Source organism: Xiphophorus hellerii, chromosome 6, assembly GCF_003331165.1.
Source record: "Xiphophorus hellerii strain 12219 chromosome 6, Xiphophorus_hellerii-4.1, whole genome shotgun sequence".
In the NCBI taxonomy this organism is placed as follows: Eukaryota; Metazoa; Chordata; class Actinopteri; order Cyprinodontiformes; family Poeciliidae; genus Xiphophorus; species Xiphophorus hellerii.
Window position 1 is genome coordinate 13,738,037 of NC_045677.1, and position 26,402 is coordinate 13,764,438.

At 38.2% G+C, this 26,402-nt stretch overlaps 1 long non-coding RNA gene across 1 annotated transcript; it reads left to right on the forward strand.

Annotated features, from left to right (window-relative positions):
* Window positions 1–17,831: 17,831 nt before the first annotated feature.
* Window positions 17,832–26,135, forward strand: LOC116722254 (uncharacterized). Its single transcript, XR_004339732.1, has 3 exons — window positions 17,832–17,995; window positions 24,944–24,948; window positions 26,125–26,135. It is a non-coding gene; the product is annotated as an uncharacterized LOC116722254 (long non-coding RNA).
* The last annotated feature ends 267 nt before the right edge of the window (window positions 26,136–26,402 follow it).

A 26,402-nucleotide genomic window follows, 5' to 3' on the forward strand; every position in this document is an offset into this window, starting at 1 on the left:
AGTAATATAGATGTGGTATTCTTTTGTAGACATTCTCAGCTGATATTTCTACGTTATAAAATAATGAAGTTCCCATTCTGCTACGTACTATAACCTTAAAGCTGTCATTTTATCTTTTATTTCCTTGCAAAGGATATGCTGAGAAGCAAACTGCACCAATGTGTGCAAAGAATATATTGTGACCTGATGATGTAAGTTGTGTTTGCAGAGGTAAATGTTGATAACATATGTCAGTCAAGTAGCCTGACAGGGGTTGTAAGGAAGTGAAATGAAAAACGATGCACTGTGTGTGTGGGAAGTGCTATCTTGGCCATTTATTGTCAAATGCTTGAGGCCGTAGCAGCATGTGTAAATAAAAAACTTCACCCTAAATAGTGCTCCCAAAGAGTTGTCTTTGTTAAGGACCTAATAGTACCAAGAACTATTCATCCTGCGCATTTATGGTGTACAATAAATGTTGCAGAGCTGCACTGAATGACGTCTGTTGACCTAAAATGTCTGCAATAATTTTTGCTCCATGCTGTTTCAGAACTTGTCATTGTTCCAAGCCCTTCATATTTATGGGGTCTTTATAAAATCCCATTATGTGCAAATGCAAAAAGGAATCAATATATTGTCACTTAGTTGTAATTTTGACCTTTAATTGAATTTAACTGGATAACCTGACAACAATGCAGAGCTACCTGAAAAGTAATAATATTTATTTAATATCTGGGTGGGTTCAATTTAGTCACTGCTCCAAAACGGGAGCTGTCTGTCTACTGAAGCCTATCCCCAAATCAAACACAGTCGGGTCTATGTTTAAGGTTAATGAAGTTGAATGTTAACTGCAGACATATTAATTTCAATGTTATCTAAGAGCGTCTCTGATTTGGAACCTTTCAATCTCAGCCAGAGAAACAAAACAGCAGTGATACACCCCATAGTAACCTTATCAGTGTTACCAAGTAATCATAATGAATGTTGAAATATGACATTTTGAGAGCACTGACTAACCACATACCTATAAATCCATAAAGCTGTACTTGTTGCTGTTCCCCCCACTCCCTGCAAATAGGCTCAATTAATAATAAACCTTGTCCACATGAAGCAGGAGATGAAGCAACAAGGGACAAGGAGCACGTACAAAATAATATGCTGTGGAATATTCCAAGGGTCACTTAAAGCAGATGCCCTGATCCAGGACAGACAGTTAATAAACCTCTGCTTGCTACTTATATCTATGTAGACCATAGTGTTCACAAATAGTATACCATAGCTAAGAGGAGACAAAGAACATGCTAAATCTGTCAGATGTTTACAAAACTCAGCATTGTTTGCTATGCTACTGTGTTTTTTATTATGGGTTTCAAATAAAAAAAGGCAAGAACTGAAAGGACAAATTTTCAGGGACAGATTTCAGGGAGATAATAAAGATGAACATTATAAAATATAGTATTTCATAAAGTTCAGGTGGAGTTGCAGTTCTCTATTTTGAATTTATTCCTGTACAAAATTACTGTGGTAGTAGTGGTGGCTATAGAGATTTTGAGCTCCCTTGAGTTAAGAGGTCAGCAGTAATAAGTGAACAATCCATTAGCTGTTGGATGGCAGCATAACTTTCCACTTCTCTGAGATTTTCCATCTATGTAAGGTTTAAGATGTACATCTGTCTCTTTATGTTTTTACAACTATTTTTACATGTTTTTTTTTAGTTTATCTTTTCTTAGTGTCCCAGTTGGTAGTTTTCCACCTGTCAGTAATTGTAGTAATGCAAAACTTGAGTGAACCTCTCAAGCAACCAAACAAGGACGCACAGGACATCAGAAGCACTACAGGAGTGACTAAATCAGAAGATGTATTTTTGCATCCTAAACTTGTCTTCAAAAATGCAGTCCTTGCAATGTTCCAATGAGAGCATCTATTGACACAAGCAAACAAATGAGCTAGTTTGCATGAGTCAAAGCGCAGCTCTAAATATACCTCTATGCAATCAAACATTGAACAGCCATGGCCATTTTTTGGAGGATGTCAGAATACCTTCCCAGAGGTTTTGATATGAACTGCATTCCACCCTCAGATCTTCTGCTTGAGGAAACTCCAAAGGTTCTCAATGAGTTCCTATGAGAAGTATTAGTTGTATACTCCCCAAATCATGCCTTTGCAGAAGAGCAGAAGTAGAAAATGGCTCTTAAAAGAAGATTATCGCAGACCCTTGAGAGAAGGTCCACTGGTCAAATGAGACCAAAATTGTTGTTTTTTGGACTACCTTCAAAATGTTATGAGCTGTGGAAAATTAACTGCATACCATTCTTTTGAAAAAATAAAAAAATTCCCACTCTTGTAGCCTTTATTTGACAGTGGTCAGACAGGAAATCAGGTGTGAGAGAGGGGGAGGACATGTGGCAAAGGTCAATGGACTGGGACTCGGACCACTGCGCCATCGCCACGGCCTCTGCATATCATTCTGAACACATCACACCTGCCATGAAACACTGTATTGGCCGTCATGCTGCAGGAATGCTTTTCTTTTTTGAATATTTAGGTTTTGTTGGCTGTAGTGGCCTTTCTTTGAAAGTAATCAGACAGGAGAGTAGGTTGGGAGAGATGGGAAAAAACATGTGACTGGAACTTGAACATGTGACGGCCTTGTCAAGGACCCCTGCACCACCACAGCACCTAGGGATGCTTTTATTATGCATAATAACATAAAATTGATGCCAATAAAATATAGAAGTTTGTACTTGAAATGTGACAAATTGTTTGAAAGGCATTTTATTACAGATCCGTTCATTCCTTCGAAACTTTTTTTAGTGCTGCTTTAGAAAGTATCAACTTGAGAATCTCCTTGACCCTTTTTGTCAGAGTTCAGACTAACCCAACCTACTCCTAAGGTCACCTCGGCCAGAGAAGAAATCAATCCTCAAAGTAGTGTTCAGTCTACAAATAGGTCACTCAGTGCCATTAAAAAAAATGTTTTCAGTTCTTGAAGAATTCCTCAGATGTAGCACCAAGGTCAAAGTTAGAGATGATTAGAGGATGGAGCATCTCATGGAGATTATATGACATCTATCCATACCTTTATCCACTCCCCATTATAATTTCATTCCACAGACTCAAACCTGTGCCAACTAGGACTAAGGCCTCTGTTTACAGATTACAGATCTATTTAGATACATATTTATCTACGTTGAAAGCATTATTTTATGTGATGGATTTGATGCTCTGCTGATGTCAAGTTTCACATCTGAAGAATATGTTTGTGAAATTGGAGGAGGAGGAGGAGAAAAGAGGTGCTTGCTAGGGGCCTATTTTCTCAGAATCACCACTGTATGGAACGTGAAGCAAGGCACTCAAGGTTTACTGCAAGGTTATGCAAAATAAGTATATAAGGACTAATTAGGTTTCAATACACAGTGGCTCTTTAATATTCATTATTCATCTTCAGTTGACTTGGCAGAGCATTTATTCATTTCACAGGGAGGGCTCAAACTTGTTAACATTTCACCCCCAAGCTTTCAAAGTGAACAGATGTTTAAGAAGCAATAAAGCAACAAATAACCTGTCTCAGTCCAATCATATTTCCAATGAATGCAGCCAATTTAGCTTTTTTTTTTTTTTTTTACTTTACTGCTGTGTCATCTCTCTGTTTTTCTGTGTCTTTTTTGTTTACATGAGGTATAGGCTGAGCTTTCCTTCCATTTGATTCTGTCCCACTGTCACGCTTTGTGGAGAAGTTTCTGTTCGATTTAGCTGGTGTTTCTCGCACTGTGGTGCTTCCCTTTGCAAACAGAGGCTGCCTTCTCCTTGTGCTCTGTGGTTACTAAACAGGTTGTTTAATGAATACAGGTGCTGCGGTTCTGCTCTGACTGTCAGGGTGACACGATCAATCCTGATGGCAGGCTGCGTTTAATTGTCTTCTGTCAACAGTCAGGGGAGACAGAGGAGAAAGGAAAGAAAAACACGTCACACCAACCACACATTCCCCCACTTTATTAGGGTTTTGTCTAAGTTTTTCTGCATCAATTTTTTGTTAACAAAAAACATTGTTCTTAGTCTAGGAAAAACATGGGAGTTTTCATTTTAAATCAATGTTTTTAAAAACCATAGAGCCGTAATATCAATTTATTGTTTTACTTGTGTACAAAAGATAAGACAAAAACAAAAACTCAGCCGATTTAATATAAGATTCCCTATTGTTTTGTTTGCTTCATGCTATATTCTTAAGGACTCTTAGAGAAAAGTTTTTTGTAATTAATTTCTTCCACCAGAAGATGGCAGTATACCTCCTTTTCAAATCCAGTTGAAAGAGAGCTACAGAACAGCAAAGTTGTTTTGAATCTGCAAAGATTCACATTGATGTATCCTAGAACTTCTTTCACTGTTGCTATCCAAGCGCTACAATTTTATATTTATTATGTATTTAAGGGAAGCTAAAAAGCATACATGAATGGCAAGAAATTGTCGGCAAATATAATGTCACAACATTTAATTTTGTGAATGCTTAAATAGGTCTTACAGCTGCAAGTTTGTCCCCAAAACAAATGGAATTAAGTAATTAAATATAAGATAATTCAACTTCTGCGTACAATGGGAAAGTAATGTAATTTCCTTTTGATAAAGGTTTATTTCCTTACTATTTTTTAAAGATATTTTTTCACTGTGAAGCCCAACACCCCACTACAATGCTGCAGCAGGCAATGGTCTAGTGTCCTATCTCCCCTCAATTAACTTCAAACTGCTTTCTATTACACGCTACAATGAAACACGCAATTTCATTACCTCACACAAGCCAATCAGAACCACTAATTGTTTTTTCTTCACTATCCCTCCATTTCCTGAGTAGAGGGTAATATTCCATATTTATAAAAGTAGAAAGAGGATGGACTGTAGATTAAAAAAATGAGAAAAGAGTCAGAGAGGTTACTGGTTGTCTGGTGTGACTGCTGTTATATAAAATCTAAGATTTGTGTCCTGAACTGTTAAATCTCTTTTTTTTTTTTTGCACATTTGTGTCAATAATTTCTTAAAGCAGAACAGAACTAACTTATGATCCAGAAGTCATTATGTCCCAAAAATAGGAAGTCAAGCAACTCACACTCTTCTCTGTAGACTACAGTGTCTCACTTAATTCATGTGTTGACCTTTGGCAAATTTTACATCAAGTGTCTCTGAGGACTTTGGTCTTCTGGCCTTTGAGCATAGAAATGCACACCAAACTTTTCAAAATGTAATTTGTCAAATATTTTGAACATGTATCCTTTTCTATTTTATTTAACATGCTCTACTCTGTATTGGCCTATCAAATGTGAATATAATGAACTGAAATCTGTGGTGTTACTGCGTTAAAATATAAAATGTTCTAGAGGCATGACTGCTTTTGAGAGAGACCAGGTGTTTTAGAATGTACTCATAAAATAACTTTTTTCTGTTGTATGTGATACAGAGCTTTAAATTTAACCGGCCTAAAACCTGCAAAACTTATTTTTTCTGTCTTTTCGTTTTAAATCTACTTAGTTGTATTGTATTGATTATTGCGTTGCTTTATTTTCATACCCTTTTCTGTCATTTTACAAGCCTTTCCTCATGTTTTCCATATCCAAACTGAATTAAATCAGAAGCATCCAGTTGAATATGCCCCAATGACTTATATGTTAGGCGGGGTCTCCAGTCTCAAGCTGCAATCGCTTTGGTTGTGCTATGCAAGATTTGATTCGCTTACCCAACCAGCCGAGACCCACTTGTGATGAGGTGCTGGTCTCCAGCAGGGCTGTGGAAATCACATGGATACTGTTTTCACCTTAGCTGAGGCACACAGGGAAATAAAAAACAAAAATGCATAAACTACAGAGAGACACATGGACAGCAAGAGAGAGGGGAGCAGAGATAAGGAGAGAGAAGTCTTGGATGTTCAAGCAGGAGAGTTCCCTGCCCTAAATCCTGTTCACTCAAGCATGGAAGAACAATCAAAGCTTTCAAAAACACTCCTACACACACACACGCTTTGTATATTTTCTTAGTTGTTTCGTCCTCCAACTTACTGTTTTTCTTGCTAAATGATTCAGCGTTGTTCATAATGGTCAGCCCATGGGAACTAAACAACAGCAACCTCATTTCAATTAAGGTGAAAGAAAAACAGTGAAAGGAAGAAACCTTTTATTCTAATTACTGAGCAATCTGCATACATTCAAAGAGCGACATAGTAGCCCAAGGCGGGCCCTTCGTTCTCTGACGTGAGAAATAAAAGTGTTTTTCTCCTTCTATGTGAAGGGACCAGGCACAGCGGCACCCTGGCAAACTCTCATTATGCTGTGAAGATCCGGCTTCGCCTGCAGCGCCCAACCTATGCACCTTTTTCGCTCAGCCTAGCTGAAACAGATAACAGAGCAGCTGCAGCCAGGTAGAACGGGCCACATTTGAATGTCAACCGTTGAATATCAGAAGCTACAAACGGTGCGGCAGCGTCAGTCGCACAGACACACATTATCTCAACATGGAGCAGCTCTGATAAGCCGAATAAAAGCCAGAGGAATTTCAATCATGATATTAGGGATTAGACTTTAGCAGTTGAATGGCATTAATTTTAACTTGCCTAACACATGCCTGAATGCGAATTGAACACATTTCATGAGAGATGCATAAAGAACAGTCATGGTTGGTGGTATGTTTTAATAATCGATGCAGCGCTTTATTTATGTAAATACTAGCTAATTTGTAATTATATGAGTGGGTGCATGTTAGATATCTTTTTAATGCATTCCCTCAGTGTATAACTAACAGCCCCCATCCATAGCTGCTGATAGTAATGAGGAAATCAGAAGCAGGGATTCCTTAATAAAATGCGAGATTATGAATGATGCTTCAGACATTTCAGATATCCTACAGTAAATAACTGTTTGACTTAGTCATCGCTGATTTGGTGCTAGAACTGGCATCAAAAAAGAAAGAGCAATAAGCCTTTCAGAAGTGGAAGAAATGGTAGTCAGTTTTATTACAGTTGTTTGCTGTGTGCTTGCATCAAGTCTACTGTGTAGTCTGATCATGACAGTCTAATTGTTTTTTCTTCAATGGTCTGTTGAAGAATGAAAGTTCAAAGAGCAACATTAACATAAAGTTGTAACCAGAAGTTTATATACACTTTACAAAAAGACATTTTTTTCTAATTTTCAAATTTCAGGTTAATTAAGATCAATCAATCAATCAATCAATCACATTTTATTTGTATAGGAAATTTTAGCAACAAGGCATTTCAAAGTGTTTTGCATCTCAAAAACACAAAGTCATGCAACACAGATGACCAACATTATTACTATTGGCTACTTTTGTGAATAATTATAAATGCTCTTTAGAGTTTGTAATAACTCTAAAATATTTCAAGTTATGGAAATATATTTAATATCTTTCCACAAGCTTCTCACAATGATTTTCTTGAAATTTGGCCATTCCTCCCAACAGAACTGTGACTAAATCAAGTTTTTAGGATGCATTGCTTATGCATTGCATTCCTGCTTGATTTTTTTGCAAACTTGCCTCAATATTTTCTCATAATGCTCTTTTTTCATTTTACTATGAAAAAGAGCATAATCAACTTAACATAAGTTCACATAGGTGAACTTAATAAAGTTCTTCTCTGTCTAAATTTAAACACACACAACACAATGTTGTTCACCTTCTCCCTGAAATGTAATGATGGTCATTATGACCAACGGTTTCAGTTTGACATTCTTTGGGCTGTTGGATATTGCTCCAAAAAATGAGCTCTGAGAGCATTTGCAAACTCTAATTTGTCTTTTTATACTACGTTTGGAGTAATGATTTCTTCCTGCCCTGACTGGACTTTCAGCACATTTCAACACACAATATATTTCACTTTGGCAATGATGTGCCACCAGCACTTTCCACACTCAGGACCCCTGCTCTAGAAAGGTGAAGGTCTACCTGAAAGTTCTGCCAGAGTATCCATATGAAAAATAAAGTCAGGAGATAAAACTTTGTTTTCAAATAAAGTTGCTAAGCTTCAGCTCACTGATAAACTTTACAAAGCTCACCGTCTTTGTTGTGACTATGGCCACCAGTAGCATGTAGATTTGATCTATGTAGGGTAAAGTTAGCCAACTCATAAGTAGAAGGAGGTGCTATAAAATCCATCCCTTCCTCATTTACATAACGAGAAAGAATGAATAGGGTAAAGAACGAATAGGGGACAGAAAATGTAAACAGAACACCGGAACATAAAGAGATGCAGGAAAACAAAGACATTTATAAATAAAATAATTGAAAAGACACAATAGGCATTTATGAGTTAAAGGAAAAAAATATTTAATTTTTTTTTTAAAAGCAGTAAAATATATATTATAGACTCAAATATATAATTTGTTGGAACTAAGCTGAAACAATAAATATGAAGGTAAAAAAAATGATAAACCATGAAGTAAAGTTCTCTTTTCTAAGTAATTGGGGCATTTAAAGTATTGATTTTTTTCTTTTTTTATTGGGACATTTTTATGATGTCTGAGATGCCTTTATTTTTAGTGATGTCAGGTTTGGTCCTCCATAGAACACAGAGATGGACATGAGTTTGTATTTGTCTCCAGAAGCCTCTCACGGTGATAAAAGGCAGGCTCACCTCGTCAATAAACAATCTGAGCACCACAAAAGAACAATGGCCACAAAGTTTTTGTTCATGCTCCTTACGGGTTCTCCTTAAACTGATGAAAGCAATATCTCTTAGAATTGTTCAGCCTTTATTTGATTCAAAATGGGGTCATCATTTAACTACCATGCCCAGTTTGTGGACTCTGTCCATGTTCAATACACAGTGATGAGTAAGAATGAGGCCATTTAGTAAATCGCAGAGAAATACATAAAAGTCTTTTTTTCTTACAGTCTTTCTATAAGTGTTAGCAAAGACAGGAATAAAACTTTGAACTCTTCTTATAAGGAATTACATATGTGTGTGAGAGAATGTGTAGGTAGGGGTAAAGAAAAGGTACATAGTCTGCACACTGTGATTGTACTGACTGTCATGAAGTGCGGGTGGAGTGAGGTGGTGAGGCAGAGGCAGCGGACCCAGGTAAGATGAAAATGATGTTTTAATGGTAAATAAGTCCAGCAACAAGCAGCAGGCACAAAGAAACACTGACGACAAAGAAGCTAACATTGACGACGACTAGACTGGACATTGACGAGGACAACTAGACTCGACATTGACGAGGACCCGACGAGGAACAAGGAACACAGGTGGAGTTAAATACATGGGAGGGTAATCACAGAGACGAGACACACCTGGGAACAATCAAGGGGAGGACAGGACAACGAAGAGACTTAAGGACACAGAAACTCTAAATAAACACAGAAAAACACAGATCCTGACAGTACCCCCCCCTCAAGGGCGGCTACCAGACGCCCACAAAACAAAAACACAACAAGGGTGGGCGGAGGGGCGCCGGACGGGGGGCCAGAGTCCAGAAAAAACAAAAAACAACCCACCATTGTGGGCGGAAACACGGGAAGGGCCAAGAGTCCAAAAAGAAACGAAAAACTACCCACTGGGTGGGCGGAGGCAAAGGAGGCGGGAACCACGGAGGTGGTCCGGCGGTCGTCCGCGGCGGCGGGAACCACGGAGGCGGTCCGGCGGTCGTCCGCGGCGCTGGAGGCGGGAACCACGGAGGCGGTCCGGCGGCCGTCCGCGGCGCTGGAGGCGGGAACCACGGAGGCGGTCCGGCGGCCGTCCGCGGCGCTGGAGGCGGGAACCACGGAGGCGGTCCGGCGGCCGTCCGCGGCGCTGGAGGCGGGAACCACGGAGGCGGTCCGGCAGCCGTCCGCGGCGCTGGAGGCGGGAACCACGGAGGCGGTCCGGCGGCCGTCCGCGGCGCTGGAGGAGGGAATGATGAGTCCCGGGGGCCGCCCACAGACGGCGACGACGAGCCCCCCGAGGCAGGGTCCCTGGTGGAGCACAGAGAGTTGGGGTCTCTGTCAGAGCACAGAGAGTCTTAGTCGGAACACTGGGAGTCAGGGTCTCGGGTGGAACGCAGGAGGTCAGGGTCTCGGGTGGAACGCTGGAGGTCAGGGTCTCGGGTGGAACGCTGGAGGTCAGGGTCTCGGGTGGAACGCTGGAGGTCAGGGTCTCGGGTGGAACGCTGGAGGTCAGGGTCTCGGGTGGAACGCTGAAGGTCTCGGTCTCGGGTGGAACGCTGAAGGTCTCGGTCTCGGGTGGAACGCTGAAGGTCTCGGTCTCGGGTGGAACGCTGAAGGTCTCGGTCTCGGGTGGAACGCAGGGAGTCTCGGGAGGAACGCGGGGAACGCAGGGAGTCTCGGTCTCTGGTGCGCCGGCTGCTACGGCCTCGGGTGCGCCGGCTGGAACACCGGCTGATTCGGCCTCCGGTGCGCCGGCTGGAACGCCGGCTGATTCGGCCTCCGGTGCGCCGGCAGGAACGCCGGCTGGAACGGCCTCCGGTGCGCCGGCAGGAACGCCGGCTGGAACGGCCTCCGGTGCGCCGGCAGGAACGCCGGCTGGAACGGCCCCCGGTGCGCCGGCAGGAACGCCGGCTGGAACGGCCTCCGGTGCGCCGGCAGGAACGCCGGCTGATTCGGCCTCGGGTGCGCCGGCTGGAACGCCGGCTGAAACGCTGGCTGGAGGAGCTGGTCCCGGAACTGGAGCGGGATCTGGGCTGGCGGAGAAACTGTGCGGCTTGGGAGGCAGAGGTTCGCCAGCCATGACAGCAAGAGCCGCCATACGCTCCCACTCTGCCTCCCTCTGCAACTCCACCAACCCCGGTTGCGGAAAACGAGGAACCCAGTAGTCTAGCAGCAGTCCCAAGCGGATGGCGAAACCGAGGCGTCGGATGGCAGCGTACGGCTTGGCCATTGCCTCCTCGTACTCCCTGATCGTTTCAGTTAGCTCCTTTAACTCCTCTGGGTCCATGGTGAAAAGTAAAAATAGCGTGCCTCACCGTTCGGTCTGGTCGGGTCCTTCTGACATGAAGTGCGGGTGGAGTGAGGTGGTGAGGCAGAGGCAGCGGACCCAGGTAAGATGAAAATGATGTTTTAATGGTAAATAAGTCCAGCAACAAGCAGCAGGCACAAAGAAACACTGACGACAAAGAAGCTAACATTGACGACGACTAGACTGGACATTGACGAGGACAACTAGACTCGACATTGACGAGGACCCGACGAGGAACAAGGAACACAGGTGGAGTTAAATACATGGGAGGGTAATCACAGAGACGAGACACACCTGGGAACAATCAAGGGGAGGACAGGACAACGAAGAGACTTAAGGACACAGAAACTCTAAATAAACACAGAAAAACACAGATCCTGACACTGACAATAACTGTAGTTCCAAACATGATTTTTTAAAACAGGAACGCAAAACCTGAACCCAAAATAAAACAGAGGTGTTTTAAGTCTCACTTCCATTGAAGGCTGGTCAAGTGTGGATTTAGTCAAGTTTAATATCCCTCCTTCTTGACCCAGTAAAACACCTATGTGTGTTCAACCCATGACTTTTAATCTACTGTCTTGGCATTTACCTATTTTTATTTTTTTAACTTGTGCAACTTTTTTGATTTAGGTAATGTAGTAAAAAGATGTACACCAATTTCCATACATGCATTTATTAAAAACAAAAACCACAGTATAATATGCACATCACTCCAAACTAATCTTATTTAATTCCAGTATTTCACACCAGCTGACATTAAACTAGCTCAAACAGGACAGTGGCCACAGCTTCAATTTTTGTTGCTTCTTCTATCGCCCCCGGTTCTTCCGACAGACATGCTTTTCGCAGGGCTGCAACATATGGTCATTGCACTCCAAAAGTCGACACATGTATTCCTGGCTCTGCTTATGATTGCAATGTCCGGCCTTCCCTCGTACAGCCATGTAAATCATGGGCCAATAAACAAATGGAGTCTGCTGTCAATCAAATTGCAATACTACATGGGTTGACCCGACTTGTACCACTCCTGAAGTGGGTACGAAAAATGAAGAAAAAAAAAAGAAAAGAGGATCCGCTGTTGATCAATCTGGCAGGGCTCACTGTGGATGTACAGGTTAAAGCCATGACTGTGGAGAAAGGGCTGTCTGAGATGCCTTTAATCCATAAAGGATTAAGGGCTTCTTTTGATTGTTTGTGATTTTCCTACATTGAAACAGATTGATGAAGTAACTCAGAAAATATTTCAGCAAATTAAAAATTGGGGCCAGGATTTGGTCGTCATCACAATAACAACTTTATTTTGCTTTTACATCTTGTGCAATGTAAAGATGAAATGCACTATATAGAACCAATTTGATTAAAGGTAGTGGCAGTGACTAATTATGCCATTTCTGTATAGATGTATTGGGATGTAAAATATTGAAAAAAAATAAAATACCGTAGTATGAAAGTGTATTGCTGTCATGCAGGAAAATACATTTTTGAGCATTATCATGTTATAACATGATAACTATATTGTATAAAAGTGATAATTTCATACATCCAGATGGTGATGGTAAGGAGGCAAGTTTTGAAGTGCCTAAGTATGTTAGTTTTTAAATTAGAACAGATTAAAGATGCTCAAGGTAGTGAAAATCAGGTGGGCAAAGCATTTATCCATGTCCAGAATTGGAAGCTGCAATCAGAAGCCAACTTCAGCTTTGTTGGCCACCTTACTGCCACCTTCTGGATGGATACAATTCTCACATTTATACAATACAAGTATCACTTTTGCACAATATAAAGATCATGTTGTTACAATTATTTCATTTATACAATATAATCATCACTTTCATGCAATTCAATATATTATCATGTTTGAACAACATAAGCATCACATTTGTACAATATAATTATCATGTAACGTGACAGTGTTCGAAAATGTATTTTTGTTCATGAGAGCAATATGATTCTATAAAAAGTAGTTGTCCTATAATATAAATGCCAGCATAACTGAGGCGGCATGACGGCATTTCATGTTCGAGCTCTGGGGAACAGAGGCATAAGTTGAAGTTAGGATGTTCCTGAAGTATCATCTAGCAAATGATTTCTAATGTAAGCATAAAATCCATGAAAAATAATGAAACCTCCCAAGATTTTATTAGACCATTAAAGCAGTACATGCACCATATGTTGTCCAGATCATTCAACAAAATTACTGACATGGAGAAGCAATGAATTACTACTGGCCATGTCTTGTAATACTAATTTAATTTAGAGAGGCTATTGTTGTGGAATAAAAGGAGCACACAGAGGAGCACTTAACTCAGAATGAGAAGCTTTTTGATAATAAGAGTGATGGAATACTTTGGCAATAGACCCATTTCTCTGTCAGGGTCATAAAAATATCTAATCACAACAAGAAGAACAGAAGGAATCTTGAAATAAGAGGCTATCATGCATTTACAACAATTACAAAAATTATGGGTTTTTTTTTAGCAAACAATTATCTGCAGACCTCTTTCATATTTAGTTCTTACATGAGACAATGTCCTATAATTTTGTGAAATGTATGATTTTTAAAATACTTTTTAGCTCTGATTTACTTCTAACTAAATAAACTACAATTATTATTTATTTAGTTAATTACCTAGGGTAAAATGAATGTACATTAAAATGAGAAGTAAGAGCTGTGCATTTATTAGTAATATTCCAAATAAATCCTTTGTTTAAGTATTTAAAATAACAAAGCTCTATTATAAGGTGCACAAAAATGTGAGTAGAATATTTTAAATGATTTAAGATTTCTCCAAAAAAGATTAACCTTAATGGTTCCTGGGTGTATTGGTTTGTGTTTTTTATGTGTCATTTATGGTACATACTTTTTGCATTATTAGTTTTTCCTGACAGGTCTGTTTTTATAAGTAACTTTGATGTTAACCTTCCTAAATACTGTCAGGCCTGTTTTTCTGTTTGGTTCCAGTTCCTCAGATCATCTAATTGTCCCAGGAATCAAGTCCATTGAACCCACCTGTGTTTCCCCATCTTAGTTATGCCACTCACCTGTCTCACGATCTATTTACGTTCCTGCCTTTCCTTTGTTCTCTGTTCCCTTTAAATCAGTTCACGTCTGTTCCTTGTTCTAGTCAAGTCTGATTAAGTGTGCGGTTTTTAGAGAAACTAATCTGTCTATTGCCACACATCAGCAGTCATCAGCAATTTGGCTCTCTAGGACCCATCTTGACAGTAACAGTCAAGCCACAAGTCATCTTTTGCACAACTTTTATTTGGTTTGATTAACAATGGTTTACCCTTTGTCCAATGTTTCAGTATTTCTAGATACTTTATCTGTTAAATTTGGAAGAAAATGTATTGCTGCACCGTCCTGTGCGTTGTGTTCTTCAAACCTCAGTGGCTTTGTGATAAATCATTATTGCCCACCAGACATCTGGCTGTATCACAGCCAGACCAGACTAATGAACTGGACTGAAACACAGTCATGATTAACGTTTAGGTGCAAAATCATCATCTTAAATGAAGATAAAGCCATACTCTTGATGTAGAAAAAAAATCTCTGTTTCAGTTAAGGGTAATTCAATAAGCTGAAACCTTTGGTCAGAGAGCAACAAACTGATGCAAGTGTTGGCCAGAAGGCAATGTAAGAACAAAAAAAGAGGTAAAATGTCAGGTATTCGGCACATTGCATTGATTCAGAGACCTGCTGTTGCTGCCAGAAAAAAACAATGACTTTTAATTTGAATTTTGCATGCAAATCATAGATATTTTTCAGTGGCATATGGAGGCAAAGGGTTACTTTTGTCTTTGCCCAGGGGACACATGGACTGTTAACACATGAATAGAGTTCTACCAAAATGCAAGGTAATAGCAAGGCTTACATCACTGCAAAAACTCTTAGATACTTATGGTTTTAATACATGAAAAGGACAATCCAAAAGCAAATTTACATAAAATTCACTTCAGATGTTGGCAGCAATCCAAGTTATCCACACATGCTAACAAATAAAAGCAAATTTGTCCATGAATAAAGTTATGGATAAATAATTGAATTGACACAAGAACAGACACTTTGTATAAATGTCGAGATGACTCCTATATCTATTAATTAGTTACATGTATTGTAAATGGTTTGAGTGTGCCCAGTTGTCTTACATCAGCTGACCAGTTCTTCTAAATCAGTATATTTTGCCAATTGCCTTTCACTAATAACAATATATCTTTCTATATGGTATCAGTTAATGTTAAATCAACTTGTGTTGATTTGTACATAAAAACATGAAATTTCTAAATACTGGTTTCCTGTTAACGCATGTGATTAATCTGAAAAATATAACATATAAATACTAGATAACACAGATTAATTAAACTATTATTTTGACCTAAAAGCCTTTGTCCCTGTGAGGATTAAATGGTTCACAGCAGCGCGTTACCTGGGGAGCGACGACCGACAGTGAAAGTTGAGTTTTTCGTGGCATCAGACAGCAACAAAAGTTGAACATTTAGAACTTATATAGCATCACTAGCTTGATCAAAATTTCAGATGCATGAGATACGCCGGTTGTTTGGCAGGATGAGGACAAGCGACTGTTTCCATGTCAAGTTCCATATGAAATTAATGGAAAGGGACATTTCTATTAACATTTTAAATAAAATGACTTCCTTTAAAGCTTTCTGAAGACAAAAAACTTGAAAACTGAGAATTTGCAGACATGTTTGAGTTGAGACAATAAAACAATTTTTAAAATGTGCATGCAGTGCTGGTTTTTGAAATGGGCTACATGGGCAGTTGTTCAGGGCGGCATCAGAAAGGGGTGGCTCACTCACGAAAAAGAAAATATATTTTATCTGTCAGTTGTCCTCTGAACACATTTCCTATTTGTGTAATGGAGTAGGTTTTCCTTAGTTGCTGTTGAGTACTAGCAGAGTACACTACCTGCTTTTTGCAACAACAAAAAAATCTGATAATTGCATGCTTTTTAATTGGTTAGGGTTTGGCGGGAGGATCTTGATCACTGTGTACATGTTTATATTTCAAGCTTACAAAGTTAGACAAGGGGTTAATTGTGATTAATCACAGCACCAGGATGTGATTAATCTGATTAAAATTTGTAATTGATTGGCAGCGGTAATCGTGTATCTAAATTTTATGGCCATCTAAATCTCCGTTCTTATGTTTAAAAATTCACTAAGGGCTTACAGCATAGGAGGGTTGGAACTTCTAAGCTTTTATAAACATTGTCTGACACAGATTACAATATATCTTAAAATGTATACAAGAAAATTTGTATCTCAGATATTCCATTTATCAGCCCTTTAATTAGGCAGCATGGCTGTTTTGAAAGCATCAATTTAACAACATTTCTGACAGCTTGGTGGGAATATCATTTAATGAATAGGTTTTCAATTCTCCAATGCTGACACCTCTTTGGAACAAGTACAGCAACCTACAAATGAAGAATGCTTTTAACTTTTTTAACATGGAGCAGTAAGGGGATGTGTCAATGAAAGCACATATTTGATACACAAGATAAGCTTTATCATAAGCATTAATAAAGTTCGTTTTGTGTTCTATACGCAAAAAGCAGAGTATTAACACGCCGGAGCATCAAACCACCCAAAGTTCTGTTTTTATTTAATTGTGCATTTAACTAGAAGCCCTTGAAGAAAAAAAAATCATCTTAATTCCTGGAAAAGCAGTCATGGCAAAAAAAAAGTGGGCAAGAAGGTTGTCAATGTTTTACCTCTATATTGTACATCCAGGATGACATTTATGAACATACCTCTAGATTATGAGAGATTTTTTATAGCTGGAAGAGCTTGACCCAAAGTTCCCTGAAGTATAATGAAGTGACAATGATAGCATACCTTCACCTTCACTCTCAGCTTTTTGTAGGAGTATTTCAGATGCAACTGATACTGAAGTTGAGTGAAAGTGAAAATAATATATTTTTTTTCTCCTGGAAGCAACTTATATTCTTTCAGTTGAACAGAAATTGTCCTTTTTTACATCTTTTGCTCAGAAGGTAGAGAGCAGGAACAAAACACAGACTACATTATGATAGTAGATACCCCTTTACATAAAACTCTGAAATTCCGATGTTGAGCTTCTGTCGGTTCAGAATATATACACAGAAAATTCTAATTAGAACAATTATGGAAGTAGAATCTTTCTTTCATTGTTTTTGATTGTTGTTGATTACGTTGATGAACTCATTATACGTTTTACTGAGCAATTAATAATATGCTGACAGATCAATTTAACACTCATAATGAGATAACACTAAGTCACAGCAGCAGTCAGTTTAAGTCGGGTTTTAAAGCAGAAAACAACCCATTCACAGAGTTTGTTTTGCAACCCTGTCAAATCAAAAATGTTTTTATGAAATAGGCAACACTGAGCTAAATCTTCCAGGTCATCATTGTAGATGTAGGTAACAGACTACTGGTGTCATCACACATCCAACATGGTGTCGTTGATCAGTATTGATAGCTCTCAAAAATCTCCCTAATGATCTCTCTACAATGTGAGACTTATGAATAAAGCATAGTAGGATCGATAAATTATTGACCATGTGCCATCTGATTCAGGAAACCCCAGATGAAAGTGATACAATCCAGGCTCTAATGCAACATATGCAAATATGATTTATTAACTTTGTGGGGCCTCTATATAAAACCATATGTAATATTTGTTGTTTATGGGAATAAACAACAAATATTTTAAAGTAAGTCAAGTCAAGTTTATTTGTATAGCAAATTTAGCAGCCGGGTGGTTCAAGGTGCTTTACATCAATATTTAATTTATTATGGTTCAAAAACAACTCTAAACAGGTGTTTTTTTTATCTTGACTTAAAGGAACTCAATGTTTCAGCTGTTTTACAGTTTTCTGGAAGTTTGTTCCAGATTTGTGGTGCATAGAAGCTGGATGCTGCTTCTCCATGTTTGGTTCTGGTTCTGGGGATGCAGAGGAGACCAGAACCAGAAGACCTGAAGGGTCTGGATTGTTGATACAACAATAGCAGATATTTAATGTATTGCGGTGCTAATTCATTCAGTGATTTATAAACTAAGTTTTTTTAAAAAAAAGTTTATTCTCTGTAAATCGCTAAGGAACATTTTTTAAACTCTTATCTTAACCTTACTTGTGTAGTGGTTAATTTCTTTCTACTGCAGAAAAAAAAAAAATAAGATTAATAAAATATAAATGAATACACAAAGAAAAAACCTAACCTACAGTTCAGCCTATTATTATAATTCTCTTGGCATATTTAGGGTGAAAGGAATCTTAATAAATTTTCTTCTGACTCAAAGTTCCCAACTTGAATCTGACATGATGGCACACTGGCCTTCCACCCTCACAGACGTGAAACTCATCATTGAAGACAAATCAGATAAATCATCAAAATATCAATGAAAACATTCAAAAAGATGCTCAGCAACTATAAAGCTTTGATATAAATTTTTGACTAGCCAATTTTTTCATTAAACGAAACCAAACCGACGGATAATTTTTAAAACATTGTAATTTAAATCTTTTGTGTCATTTGTTCCATTTCCTATAAGGAACAAACTTGTTTATTGAATGGAAACTAAATTCAAATGCCATGTTTTCAACTGTGACTCATGACTACATCAGGGACCCTGTGCATTGCTTACTGCCAATGCACTGGGTCCCTGCATCCCTGAACAGGACAAAGAAGGCTTGAAGATAGAATTACTCTTTAGACCTGTTTGGAGTCAGTAACAGCCCTTACTCTTTAATAACCAACATGTTTCTTCCCCACTTACAAAAAATATAACACCAAAGCACACATTTTCATGCAAATGGGCTTGCACCGCATCTGTAAAATATTTAAAGTACCAACATTATCACTGGCTGTTCCTGTCTGCTGTCTGAAAGCTAAACGGTGAAGTGGTTCTCGCTTGTCTGTTGCTGAAAAGCGGTGAAGCTGTGGGCCCATTTTCTGTCTCAGACTGACAGCTCTGTGATGTATACAAAGCCCCCATTCCTCAGCTGGGAAATCAGCCTTATACAGCCCCGTCACAAACAATCAGTGCTTATTATCAGCTACACACTACCACATTTGACTGCACTGTTTGGGCAGGTATTGTATGTACAAGCTCTCCAGTCTGTGTTTGTATGCTGCACGCGGTCCATGGTGTTTTTGTGCACAATGAATAATAAGCACACCTAGGTAAATTGCTGTTATGGGGCAAACTTTGAGGCTCTAACTTGGTGAGTGAGCTCTATTGTCAGGTGCTTTGCTGATGTACCCGTGGACTGTGACCTTGCAATGAGCAGAGCAACTGTCAAATTCAGTGAGGTGCTTTTATCTGCTTGGTGCCCCCAACACAGCGCACTCAACCAATTATCTCCCAGTCAGACATAAATACGGATGCAGTGTTGCTATTCTCTGTGTACACCTTTTTTGAAGGACATGATGATCGCAAACCAACCTTGTGGCAGGGAGAGGCCCATTGCCTGAATTGAGTGTAATTGGTGAGGAGAGCTGCGAGCCAGTTGCTCTCTGTGTAAGCAGATTACAGGCTGGCAAAGCTGAGACCCCCTCAGGGCGCCACAACATGGCCGTTGGTACGTGGTGTGTAAAACAAGCATGTCACTCATGAATTATACATGGGAGGATGCCCAGCCATGAAATTGGAAGACCAGGAAAAACAGTGGAGCAGGATGAGGTAAAAATAAGAGAAAAGAAACGAAAGAGGGGAAAATGACTGACATCGTTGCACAGCAATTAAAGGTATTGGAACCTTTTGTCTCTGCAACCAAATATGCTGTTATTGTTTTTTTATTCTCAGTTGCTTCTAAAATAAGCTTGATCAAATTAAAAACTGAATCACCACTTCCAAATAAAAATTTTCTTACTGAAGATCTTTCTAAACGAGTTTTGTTTTTGTGATCTTGTCATTCATGACCAAGTCAAATTCTACCAAAAACAAAGAACATCTATGTAAAATCCTCAATCTGAAGAACTTAAGAAATGTCATTTCTATATAACAAAATACATTGATTAAAACAATTATGACATTTAGCAAATGAAAATTTTTGAATTCATAAATAAGCTAAATCTAGAAATGCTTAGTCTGCAGCAGGTGACGCTATACATCTCGGTTCAGTAGTTTAATGTCAAGGTAGTATTGGTGACAGTATTTTTTCTATTAAGAGGATTACACTTATTAAAAGTCAGGATTCTTTATTCCTAGTATACTGGAGCAGAGCTGCAGAGTTTGATCCTCAAACTGGAGGACAGAAACACAGCTTAGCTCAAGTACAACAACAAAGAAATGGCTGAATGTTTAGGAAGGATATTTCCTTATTTCTGAACTTGTGCTCCACACTCTTAATACTTTTGTTTTGAATTCAAGTATTTGTAAGAAAATAATTGTTTTAGCCAAAAGGAGTATCTATAAACAACCAGCAATTTACTTGGCATTGACAAATTTTGATTATGTAACTATATTTTTAATTGACTAGATTATTTTATTACTTTATCTATTCTGAAGAGGTCAAAAGAACCTTTGAAATTTAGCAACTTCAGTTAACAATGTGCTAAAGTCTAACAAGTTGGACATTAGCAGTCCAACGTGGTGTTGTTTAATTTACCAGACTAGTAGGAAAGAAAATGTCCCACAGAAGTTACATTTTTATTTCCTGGCAATTGTTTTAGGAACTGAAAACTGTTAATCACATTTTTAAGCAAAAGTACAACCAAAGCACCAGGCCATTGCGAGAGTCACAGTTGTTGATGATGCTCATTTCAAGAAACATCATAGAACCAAAACAAAATCAGCAGGCAAAAAAGCCAGTTTTCGAATGAGGCTGCCCAGTGCCAAATGAGCATCGCTGGTGCTGCTGTAGAAATTCAAATCACTTCGCTTTTGTGTTTTGCATTAGGATGCGGCGGACAGAAAAAATTTGATAATGGTTTTCATTTACCCCCCAGGAAGACTAATCACACTGGTATTGGTTCCACTCACTGCTCTGGCTGATAGATCTGAATTCTGCAGACCAGCTCTGTCAGTGGCAGTGGAACAGGTTGATGTCCTTGGATTACCTTTTGTACCAGTGACACATATGCCCACACAAGCTCAAATCGAGAATGCAAGGAATCTTGTCTGTTATGTCACAGCGCATGTAAAGAGTACCAAACACCCCTGAACACCTCAAATTAGTTGAATTTCTGATGTTTTTGTGCCAAAATAATATCAAACGTATCGCCCAGCTGCCATACAGGTGCTGTAAATTGCCCATTGAATCAGAATGTGTGATGTCACCAGGTCAACAGTGATTACACTGAAGGAGTTACAAGCTTCAGTATTTGAGATAGCAGAAACTACTGTATATACCAACAACTTTTGCCCAGGTTCTTCATTAAATACTGACTTGAAGGGGTGAATATTTACACAATTGCTACGTTACATATTTTTATTTAATTGTCATCATTTTTTAGAAATCTTTTCTATATTAAATGTCTATAATTTATTTTTTTTCCAAAAAAGCCTAATTTTGATAAAGCAATAGAAGAGGTGTCAAAAATACTCACATTCTTTAAGTAGAAGTGCAGATACATGCCTAGAAAAAAAAAAGACTCTGGTAAAAGTAAAAGTGTAGTTTAAAAAAACTGCAAGTTTTGAAATGTACTCAAAGCAAAGTTGCAGAGTTCTGAGAAAACTATGGATCTTAGCTATATTTGCTGCCTGGAAACTGCCTGTATTTTCTGATGTTGACTGGCAAAAAGTTCAAAGTTTAGACAAAATCACCAGAACACTTTGAATCCGGTGTAGGTTTCATGCCAGGCCAGTACATGGTGCTGTGATTTTAGCAAGTTGGTGGAAACTCATCAAACATTTCTTGTTCAAGTGTTAATTTTCTTTGTAAGGAACATTAATGAAGGAACACATTATGAATGTATTATCAGAATTACAATATTAACCACTGAATTCAAAATTCTGTTCAAGGTTTATTTCATGAACTAAGAAGAGACATACAGTAGATTATAAATTAGCAGAATAAGCCCATTACTTCAAAGAGCATTACTTGAGATGTATTGATTGTTTCCAATTGGCAATTTATCATAGTATCTTTATTTTCATTGTATTTGGTTAATCTCTGGAGCACAGTCTGTGGAATAGAAGATTATTAGTTCATCTTGAACACACTATGAAGGCCTGTTGGTCATGGTGTGAATAGTGTGCATATGTGTCCAATCTATTTATGCATGAACATGTTTAAAGTAAGATTCTGTGCTTTTGTTAATGTTATTTATTAATGCTTTAAAGATTCCCTAATAGAAATAGACTTGTGAAGTAGTGTGGTCAAGAATCAGCAAGGTGACCAAAAAAAACAGCATCAGCCACTGGTTCCAGATTCTTCTGATGACTTTTATTTGTTTCTTTTGACTCTGACAACCATCCCGAGCTTCCAAGAACTCACTGTTTTTATAGCCAATTGGCAACACACCTGCACTTGAGTGGACCAAACCACAATTAAACAGGTAAAAAAAAACAAAGTCTAAACAGAGAAACAAGAATAAAATTATTAATCTAATTTACAAACTCATCTACACAATGAAAGGGTCTGCAAAATAAACCATGTAATACAAGATAACTCAAAAAGTTACTTTAAAGAAAAACAAACAAAGCAATACTCAAAAGAAAAACCTCTAATTGGTAGAACCCAGCAAGGTAATCAATGACATCATCCAGCCATTTAAGCAGGAAATACTGGGCTGCCCCCTACCATACTCCTGCCCTGCTGCAGATCTACAAGGGACAAACAATGGTGAGTAAAAAGGAAAACAAATACCATGAATATACTTTGAAACAAAATAAACAAGTTCAACCAATAGTCCAGAAGTAGTAGCTTTAACCTAAACATATAAATAGATGGAATCTGCAACATAATGCTAACACAAACAAACCCAGTATAGTAAGTGAAGCAAAGTTGCAAACTAATGTTTAAATTTAAGCATTATGACCAGCTACAGAAAGTAAATGTATCAGAAATAAGAATAGGGGACAAGTGGTGAACACAAACTGAACCACTTTGTCACAGACTGATAATAATAATAAATTAAATGATTTACTACCAATTTAATGGGATAAGTGAAAATTGCATTTAATTGTAGATGCCCATTTCCATTTGTCTTTTGGCAGTTTAGAAAGTGAACAATGCATCTGCAACAGACTTGGTCTTATATCAACTCACTAACATAATAATTTCATCACTTAATTAATTATGATATATAAAAAGAAGTCACATTTACTTAGACCCAGATATATCTTTCTTTGTCCTGCTGATTTATCCTGATAACAGGTTCTTGGTCCTATGTGATGCACTATCGGCTTCAAACCCTTCCAGCACAAAAATCTCCACCAGGCTTCTGACAATTAATCATTCAGAGGAGAGGGTTCCATTTGTGGAAAATTGTGTCCATTTTCCACATGGCCGAATAACTGAATAAGTCAACAGCAACAATGTGAGAGAATTTGTTCTTGACTTAGCCATTTCTCAAAATAACTTTCCTGAGGCTGAAATTGAGATGATATGAAAAGGAGAGAAAATAGGTGGAAGAAATCAAAGTAAGCTGCCTCTGTGAACTGCCTAACTCTCATGGCTTTCTATGAAATAATAAAACCTGAGGACTAAGGTCATACTTTATTCAGATTAAAAGCCTCTTGCATTTTTGTTGCCTTAAAGGGCTAATTTAAACCCTGTCAGTTTCCATCTTTGTTTTAGTCGTATCACACTGTTTTCATAATCAAGTGAAGACAATAGTTCTGCAGCTCCTCTGAGTCTGGAAAACAAAAGAGAGAAAGTGAGAGAGCAAGAAGATTAAGCTATGCAGCAAACTTATGCATACGATTTAAGATAAATAATCTTTACCAAGGTTATTTCACTGGTACAAAAGGGAAATAAGGAATGCTTGAATAACCAGGGTACATTGATTACACCACAGAGAAATTTCTTTTCTCAGCTTTGACTCTGTTATCCATGATTTTTTCTTTTGCTTTTAGCTGTTCTGTTCGGGATTTAGAGGCAGGAAAACACTAATTAAAACAATGATGAAGAACGGATTTTCTTATTGTTTTGCTGTGATGGTTGATTAGGTGGATGAAATCATTATCCAACACTTCTGTGTATAATTAGGGGAGATGCTGACAATCTAGCTCAACAAGGATAATTAAGAATTAACACTTCAAGTCCCAGAAAGAGTCATCAGCAGACTGTTAAGACCTAACATGGCAGTAATTGTGCGTCTTAAATTTTGCTTCTTAGAACAAAAACTAACATGGAAAACAAAATCCAAAATATTGTTTCTTCACTTAGAATGAATTTTTAAAAACAAGATTAAAAAAAACAATCAACATAATGTGAAAGAACGAAAGGTTGTCAGGAAAAATATTGGAAACATTTATTGAACTTACTGACTAATTTCTTTGAAAGTGTTAGCAATTTAAATGGCTATCCAATGAGGTCATTAATAACTCTATTGAATAAAACCTAAAGACATACATAAACTGAACATTTTATTATTATATGTACATTGATTGTTAAGACAGCTACTAAATCAAAGGGGAGCATCACAAATCACTTACCATTTTATGTGGTTCAAATCTAGCGTCATACTGAAAAAATGGATTTAACTCACTTTGAGCATGTGTGTTGGTGGACTGGGTTGAGCATTCCTGACACTGTTGACCTGAGTAGATATTGAACGGGCAGGTTCAAGGTTATAAAAAGGCAGCAGTAGCTTAAGCAGGCTTTTTTTCTTAAATTGTTGATGTCCTGAATTAAGGCAGTTCAGAAGGTAAAACTTGACCAGTCTGATATTTGTATCTTGCAGCTAATAATGTAGCTTGATCTTGGAATGTCTACAATATGTCACTACGTTATCTGTAATCATTCCTCTGTGATGCATAGTTCACATATAACTGGTTTATATAGCTCTATGTATCTGTGTGTGTGTGTGTGAAAGAACATGTTCTTTCTGCTTGAGCAGTAGTTCACTATGCAGCTGCTGATTTGCTCTGTCTGGGAGCAGCAACATAAGTCTTGAACTTGTCACATTGTGGCATGATATTGTTTGATAAGAGCACACAAAAGGCACTTTGCATCCTTTGGGGTTATCTGCTGCAATAAAAGTACAGCAGTACTGCTTCATAAGCTGAAACAGTACTGTTCTTCTATAGATTAAAGTAGTTATATTTTTCAGTTTTATCTCCCTCCTTTAACCCCCTTTTTAGGGTCTGATCTGCTATCAGGGAATTTCACTAAATGGAAAAACAGGGAGAGTGTGTAGTCCAAGCCATCAGTATGCAACGCATGCTTTTTCACATGCAGTTGAACATGGTAAAATAATAAAACAATTAGTTACACTAACTCCATTCATGCCATATCTTATGTCCTCCAAGTCGAGACTCGTAAGGCATTTGTGCCTTAAGGTTGTTAAAACAAGAGGAAAAAATAGCCTGGTTTAATTTTACGCCCTCATAAACTCTTCACACTGCCAATATTTGCATTAACAGATCATGTAAAAGTGGAAAATGTTTGTGGCCAGGACTTGGTTAAACAGCTGTGATGTCTTTAGCCTAAATATTTGATGGTTTTATCATTGATAACACTTCAACCTCCCATGCAAGTGCTGTAAGAAATCAGATTTTCAGAGGACATCTTTAAATGTTGTGAAACAATAGCTTCAGTATCATAAAGCAATGTAAACATTAAAGTGTGACCAAATCCTCAGCTTACAAAATCATCACCACGTAAAGACAGCGGATATTTTAGTTATACCAGACAGTAAAACCAGAAGGAACAAAATGCATTAAGCAGCAGCTTCATTCCACTACTCATGTTTGATGCAACTGCAAATCCACACCTGCTCAGCGGACTGATACAGAGCTCAATACAACTAGGATGCAGAAAGAAATCAAAGTAAGCTATCAGTTTTAATAGTCTGGGGATGAACTACCAGTAAGGCAGCAAATATTGTCAATAACATAGCAGGACAAAGACAGATGTAGAGGTGTGCATGTGTGTGTGTGTCTGCATGTGGGGGGGAGGGGGGTGCACGTGTGTGTGTGTGACACCGTTAATCACGCCCTTGGGTGCACACACATATTGCAGTTACCAATCTTTTACCTTAGAAGAAGTTTCACAACTACTACTTCCTGGATATAGTTTTAAAGTTTGGTGTAGAAGTTTCTGAGCTTTTGCTTATTCCCAGGTGGATGTATGAATATTACCAGGGAAAGATGTACTTTTGGTAAATGAGTTTTCATAACAAAATCTCTAATTGTCAAGATAAAAAAGGTGTCTACATGGACGTCATTTAAAAGTTTACAAATATTTTAGCTATTTCTGTGACATTCCCAATCCATTTAGCAACTTAAAAAAAAACTGAGTCACACAATCCTCATTAAAGAATATATCAAACAAAGAAGTGAAATTGATCTTTA